Raw genomic sequence first — 7,987 nt, forward strand, 5'->3', positions numbered from 1 at the left:
CGCCCTCCAGCCGGGTGCAGGCTTCTTGCCGGGTGCAGGCAGCCATTGGCTGCAGATGAGCTCAGCCGCTGGCTGTTAGAATAAACCACCAATCGGCGCCCAGCTCGGCTTCTGCCGGCCCCTAAAGTCGCAGCGTGGGCGGGGCGGAGCGCTAGCGGGTGGGGGCAGGATTGGGGAGAGGGTGGGTTCTTCCAGGACCGCCGGCTTTGTTCGCTGGTGTCCCCCAAGTGCCTAGAACAGCATCTGGCACACAGTATTGCTAAGTAAGTATTTGCTGAATGAATGAATGAATGAATGAATGAGCTTTGAAGTGTTTGAAGAGGGCAGTGGAGGAGAAAGTTCTGGGCGAAAAATATGTATAAACGCCTCAAGAAATCAAGGGAGAAAAATAACATCTGCACATCAAACAGAGGATGTAAAATCTTTTGATAAAATTTAACACTCATGCATGATAGAGACAATCTCTTTACTGAACAAAATCTAAACAAACTCATGGACTTAATCTTTGAAGTGTTTGAAGAGGGCAGTGGAGGAGAAAGTTCTGGGCGAAAAATATGTATAAACGCCTCAAGAAATCAAGGGAGAAAAATAACATCTGCACATCAAACAGAGGATGTAAAATCTTTTGATAAAATTTAACACTCATGCATGATAGAGACAATCTCTTTACTGAACAAAATCTAAACAAACTCATGGACTTAATCCTTGATAAAGGATGATCTACTAGGAACTTGGAGCATATGGGATGTAACTTACATCATATGCGGTGGGGGGCATGAGACCCATTCCCACGGCCCTTCTGGCATATGGCAGGGTCACACTTCCCTCCCCCGGTGGAAGTTAGGCTTGGCCATGGAACTTGCTTTGAAATGCCAGTAGGCAGAACATGGGTTACTTTACAGTAGAAGCTCCAAGAGCCAGCCCATAATTCACTTGCCCCCTCCACCATGGTTATCGTAGAAGCACATGTCCATGGAGGCATGGAACGTCCATCCGCCGGGGTCTCTGAGAAACAACACTAAGGAACTCCTCCCTGCTCCATGGCTTGTATTGGACATGGGGTGTAAGCGAGAAATGCATTTTTAAAAAAATATGTTTTTATTGATTTCAGAGAGGAATGGAGAGGGAGAGAGAGATAGGAACATCAATGATGAGAGAATCATCGATTGGCTGCCTCCTGCACGCACCCCCCCCCCCGGGATCAAGCTGCAACCCAGGCATGTGCCCCTGACTGGGAACCCGGGACCCTTCAGTCTGCAGGTCAGCACTCTATCCACTGAGCCAAACAAGCCAGGACCTGAGAAATGCATTTTTATTGTGTTAAACCACTAGATTTTGGGATTGTTTGTTACTGCAGCATACCTTGACCTATCTTGAATCATATACCAATGCAGTCAGAAATGAATCAAAATACTCTTCAACAATACACTGGAAGTTACAGTTAATGCAATAAGAAATTAAAGCAAATATGAGGTTTAAAAATTGAAGGGAAAAGACCAAATTGCCATTATTTGTGATGTGATTGTTCACCTGGAAAACCCAAAGCAATAATTGGTGAGTGCAGCAAAATGTCTGGATACTAGACCAATATTTTTAAAAATATGTTTTTATGTATTTTAGAGAGGAGAGAGAGAAACATTGATGTGAGAAACATAATGTGCTACCTCCTGCACACCCCTTACTGGGAATTGAGCCTAAAACACCAGGTGACCCTTTGGTACAGAGCACTAGATCAATATTTACACATCAAGAACTTTCCTATATATCAGCAGTAATAATTTGAAAATTCCTATATAATAAAAGCCTAATATGCTAAGTGTCCAGTCATCCGGTCATCTGTTCAACCAAAGTGTAATATGTTAATGATATGCTAAAGCTGCTTGCTATGATGTGCACTGACCACCAACGGGCAGATACTCAATGGGTTGACCAGTCGCTTTGACGTGCCCTGGGGACAGATGCTCCGACTGGTAGGTTAGCTTGCTGCTAGGGTCTGGCTGATCTGGACTGAGATGGCTGGACATGCCCTGGAGCCCTCCCACTGTCCCTCCCCAGCTGGCCAACCTCCTGCATCTCCCCCTGACCCCAATCATGCACCAGTGGGGTCCCTCAGCCTGGCCTATGCAATCTAGAACCCCTAGGGAGATGTCAGAAAGCCAGTTTCTGCCTGATCCCACAGGCCAACCTGAGGGACCCCACTTATGCACAAATTCATGCACCGGCCTCTAGTACTATATAATAAAGAGGTAATATGCAAATTGACCATCACACTCTCACACAAAGATGGCTACCCCCGTGGGGTCACAAGATGGCTGGCAGGGGAAGGAAGTTGTGGGTGATCAGGCTGGCAGGGGAGGGCAGTTGGGGGCAATCGGGCTGGCAGGGGAGTGGTTAGGGGGCAATCAGGCAGGCAGGCAGGCAGGCAAGCGGTTGGGAGCCAGCAGTCCCGGATTGTGAGAGGGATGTCCAACAGTCGGACTGGCAGTCGGACATCCCCTGAGGGGTCCCAGATTAGAGAGGGTGCAGGCTGGGCTGAGGGACATGCCCCCCGACCCCAGTGCACAAATTTTGTGCACCTGACCTCTAGTGTAATAATAATTTTAAAATCCCATTTACATAGTAACAAAAACTATAAGATATTTAGGAATAAATTAATTAGAAATAGCCCTGGCCAGGGTGGCTCAGTTGGTTGGAGCATTGTTCCATACACCAAAAAGTAGCAGGTTTGATTCCCAGTCAGGGCACATACCAAGGTTGCAGGTTTGATTCCCCAGGCAGGGTGCATGCAGGAGGTGGCTGATCAGTGTTTCTCTCTCACATCCATCTCTCTCTCTCCTTCCCCCTGTCCTTTCCTCACTCTAAGATTAATTTTAAAAAATTTACAAACTTAAAAAAACAAACAAAACACCATTTAAAATAATAATAATTAGAAATATATTACCTTTATGAAGAAAACAATAAAATTCTACTGAAAGGCACAAAGAAGACTCAAATAAATGGGGAGTTGTACCAAGGTATTGTGTTCAACAATGGGATGACTACCACTGTAAAGATGTCAATTCTACCTTGACTGGTTTGGCTCAGTGGATGGAGCATCGGCCTGTGGACTCAAGCGTCCTGGGTTCGATTCTGGTCGGGGGCATGTGCCTTGGTTGTGGGCACATCCCCAGTGGGGGGTGTGCAGGAGGCGGCTGATCGACGTTTCTCTCTCCTCAATGTTTCTAGCTCTCTATCCTTCTCCCTTCCTCTCTGTAAAAAATCAATAAAATATATTTTTAAAAAAAAGATGTCAATTCTCTCCAAATTAATTTAAAAATTCAATGCAATTCCAATAAAAATACCAAAGGAACTCTTCATAGAACTTAGAATAGGATGATTCTAAACTTCATGTTTATTCATTCACTTAACAAAACTTTTGGAGGGCCTACTATGGGCCTGACCCTTTTCTAGTTATCCTCGTGATTAATACAAACAAAAAAAGCTTTCATGGAGCTGTCATTCTAATGGAAAAAAACAGTAATAAATACATAGGCATATCCAATATAATAAAAGCATAGTATGCAAATTGTCCCCTCGACCAGGAGTTGTCCAGGAGTGCGACCAGGGGGCAGAGCCAGCCGGGGGAAGGGAAGGAATACCCAGCCGGCAGCTGCTAGGGACCCTATCAGTGCACGAATTTTGTGCGCTAGGCCCCTACAAGATTAATATCTGATGTGATTTTAATAGCATATGTAAATGTGCAGCAATAGCTGTTTGAAAAAGAACAAGTAGTGGTGGTCAGAAGCTTGCCTTACCAAATCAAAAGACATAGTCTAAAGCTGCAATTTTTAAAGCAGGTGGCATTGATGCACATAAATAGATGATAAGAATAGTCTAGAGTCCAGAAACTAAGTCGGGGGATTTGACTTAGGATAAAGAAGACATTTCAAGCCAGTGGATGAATTCTTCATGAGAGGTGTTGGGAAACTTAACTTATGGAAAAAAACTAATCCCTACTTCACACCATACACAAAAATAAATCCAAGTTTAAAATTAAAAAGAGAACAACCACAAATGTTTAGAAGAAAGTGTCCAAGAATGTCATCATGATGTTCAGATAGAAACTGAAGTGCTTTTAAATATTCCTGGTGGGGAACCATTTAAAGTGAAAATACACATAATCTATGATCTAGCAATTATAATTCTAGATATTTAATCTAGAAAAACATTTTTGTTTATTACTGCAGCATACATTGGGTATATATATATGTTTATATATATATATATATTCATTGCAATTTTACCTGAAATATCAAAAAATTGGAAAAAGATTCCAAATTCAATCTTATGGAATAGCAATATGAAAATGAATTGATAAAATGTGGTATAATCATATAGTGAATTACTATTATCCAGCATTTTAAAAGAATAAATCAGAACTAAACCTACGTATATAAACATGCAAGATCTCAGAAACATATTATTGAGTAAAAACAGTCAATTCCCAAATGCTGCTTATATATACGATTTATGTTGCTTAAATACACAAAACAATACTATATATTATCTATATGTTATAGTGTATTAGTCAGGATTCTCCAGAGAAACAGAAGCAATAGTATGGATGGCTAGACAGACAGACAGATTTCTTATGACAAGACATAGGCACATGAAATTATGGAGGCTCAGAAGACCCATGACCTGCCCTCTGCGAGCTGAAAAAAGCTTTTCCACTGCCTAGGAAAGCCTCAGCATAACGCCTACGGAACATCTTATGTAAATCTTAAAGCTACTAGTTACTATTCCTGATCCTTACGTATACATGCTAACGCCAAGGCAGAGAGAGGTTAAGAGGTTAAGCTTATACAGTTAGGAAGTAGGAGCACTAGGAATCAAATCTTGACAGTTTGGCTCCAAAGACCCAGCTCTGGAGCACTCTGCTGGTCACACACACAGCTCCTAACAGCGGTCTTACCCAGGGAGTGGAGGCAGGACCTGGACCTGGGGAGGGAGCAGGCAGTGGTCAAATGAAGCTCCACAGTTCCCTTTAATGTTCGATGTTTTTAGGGAACAGAGTAAACTGGTATATATCTGTGCTGTTAAAATTAACTTTTAAAAATCATATCTTAAATTCTATACACGTGCTGAGAAAGTCGTTTTTTCAGAATAGAGTGAATAGTGCCGTAAGGAAGTAGACCATGTTTCCTAAGCTTCTCATGGTGCACGAGACCCGAGACCCGGTGTGATGGGGAGGGGTGTGGGGGATTCTTTCCTGAGGAAGTGCCTTTGAGCTAACTTATGGGTGATGCAAGTTGGTTAGTCAGCAAGGTTGAGAGGTTGGGTGTGGGAGGTGGGGAGAGGTTTCCTGGCAGAGGAAACAGCATGAGCAAAGGGCCTGAGGGGACACCACAAATTTCAGGAACCGAGAAAAGACAAGTGTGTCAGACGTTAGAGAAAGAGGCATGAGATGAGGTTGGAGAGGTGGGAAGAGGTCAGACCTCATGGAGGCCTCCAGGTTGAAGAAAGGACTGGGAGTTTAAGAACAACAAAATGCTGACGGGTACCATGGAAATCTCTGGAATCCCTTTGGCACGGTTGTAGTGAATGGAATTGCCAAGAAAGAGACGAAAAGTGTAGGCAACTCTCAAACGCCCAAGAGCCGCATAGGGAGGCATTGGAGGGAGCATGTGCAATCGAGGGATTGGTTTGATTTTTGCTGCTGTTGTTATTTTTATGATGGGAGAGACTTCTATACACAATGACATATCCACAAGGATGCTCCTCATATAGCATTGTTTATTATAACTGCAACAAAAGGAGAACCTAAATATTCAACAATAGATCAATTAACCAAATGATGGAATAGCCAAATGATGCAATGCAATTCAGTACTTTAAAAAATCCTATTGCAGAAGGAGATCTAGTGTCATGGGGGGAGGGGGCGGGAATGTCTACAGGCTGAGTTTAAAGGCAAGTTATAAAACAACGAGTATATGACAATCTCGTTTTGGTGTCAGAAGGGAAGTGTAGTGGCAGCAGTCTCCTTCAGCTCTTCCATGCTCCCTGTCTTCGGGCCTGGGGGTGGGAGGAGGGAGTCTTTTGACATAATGCAACATCATAAAAGCTATGCCAAGGGAAGTGATTTGCTTTATCAAAAGAGAGGTTTATTTGTCTCGTGGATGCTTTCCTGGGGTCCTGGATGGAGTTGATATGTTGGGGGAGGACAGAGGAATAGCAAGGAAGGGCTTCTGGCTTCTGTCTCCAGTGTAGGTCAACTTTATACCAACACTGAAGAAAAGGATATTGCTCCTTCTCTGGATTTTGGAAGAATCTGTGACAGATTATAAGAAAGATTTGGGGGTGGAAGTAATAAAGAAAGATGTAACCGCTCCATATCTGAGACAAGAGGCTGAGTTTACTGCTTGCTTAAGCAAGGGGGAGCTGAACTTTGCGGGCAGTTCAGGATGAGCCACCTGCAGAGCACGTGGGAGTGACCTGGAAGCATGGTCAGCTGAGTGAGGCCGTTGCTGACTGTTTATTTTCAGGAGGCAAATGGTTCCTGATGGAGCACATGGTTTCAGGAGCCGGGTCCCTGAAACACGTGGTCCTGTAAACCCGGGTTATAGCTGGTTCCAAGAGTCATGGGTGTTATGGCCACATGACAATGAGTCTGTTCCTGAGAGGATGGGAAAGGGGAGGGGTGGTGGGAAGTTCCTGCACAACAAGGTTCTCGGTGTAGCAGCCCCACATGGAGCCTCGGCTGCTGGGCCAGGGCCGATTTCTAAAGGAGGACCCGAGGGCACCCGGCGGCTCCTGGATCTGGACTCAGGGCTCGGTTGTGAGAAGAGTCCTGCTCCCTTCAGCCTCCCTACGTCTGGTGAGAAGCTGTATTTCCAGTTGATGGGGGGGACATCTCCAGGATGGCCCCCAGGTTCGGACTGTGCCTTCCCTCTAGCACGATGACCTCTGTGACCCCACAGGGCCGGCCCGGGGTCTGCAAGTGAATCAGAGCCTTGGGAGCCTCCGCTTCTCCCTGGCTGTGCGGCAGCCGGGCCCAGCTGTCAGCCCCTGACCCAGAGGGGCTGACATTCCCCGGGGAGGTTTCCCGCCCTCTTCGTGCTTTCTTCCAGCTTGTCTGGCAAGCGAGAAGGCTTCGGAAGCTTCAAAAGGGGACCGTGGCACAGACCGCTCTGAAGGGGATAAAGAGCTCAGGGAGAAAGATATCACCGTTACAGTGTAAACAAGTCAGCGCTGGGGGCCTGGGCCGGGGGAGCAAGAGGCTCCCGTTACGTGCTGCCCCCACGGCAGTTCACGGGTGGTCCCACCGACTGCTGGTGCCTGTGGGGGCAGGGGCCTTAGAGGAGAGGCAGGGAACAGGGGGAGATTGGAGCATGGGAGAGGGGTCCCTCCTACTCTGAGTCCAACCAGGACAGGGGCCAAGTCTCCAGAGTGTGTCCGTGGGAGGTCAGTCTGGCAGCAGGACCTCCCCGCTGTCACCCCGGTGACGCCCCCTCAATGTGAGAGGAACAGGGAGCGGGCCCAGCTCCGTGAGGAAGCCCGCAGCCTCCTCCCACGCTCCTGCCTGGTGTTCATGGTGCTGAAGTCATCTCGGGGACTGGAAACACACCATGCTTTTGGCTTGGAGCCCCGTGGCCTCTGAGGTGGGGCCCACAGACAGCTAGTGGGAGCCAGGCCTTCCCGGGCCTCGGTCACAGCCAATGTCAGGGGCAGGGGAGCTCTCCAGGCTTCCCTCAGGACAGGGACGGGTCGCTTTCTCTAGGAAAATAGCTGCTGGGCTCCGGTGCAGACAGACAGCCACCTTTTCACACCAAGGCTCTGTCACCGCCCTGTCTGGAGCCTGGAGTTCCCACCAGAGTTTGTGGAGGGGCCGCTTCTGTCCACCCACCTCGCAGGCGCCTGGCCTGCTTCTCGGGCTTGGAGCCAACACGGTCCTCCCTCCTCCCCTGCTCTGCTCTGCTCTTCATCTGGGGGGCGGGGATGGGGAGCG

Source organism: Myotis davidii, unplaced genomic scaffold (assembly GCF_000327345.1).
Source record: "Myotis davidii unplaced genomic scaffold, ASM32734v1 scaffold309, whole genome shotgun sequence".
NCBI lineage: Eukaryota > Metazoa > Chordata > Mammalia > Chiroptera > Vespertilionidae > Myotis > Myotis davidii.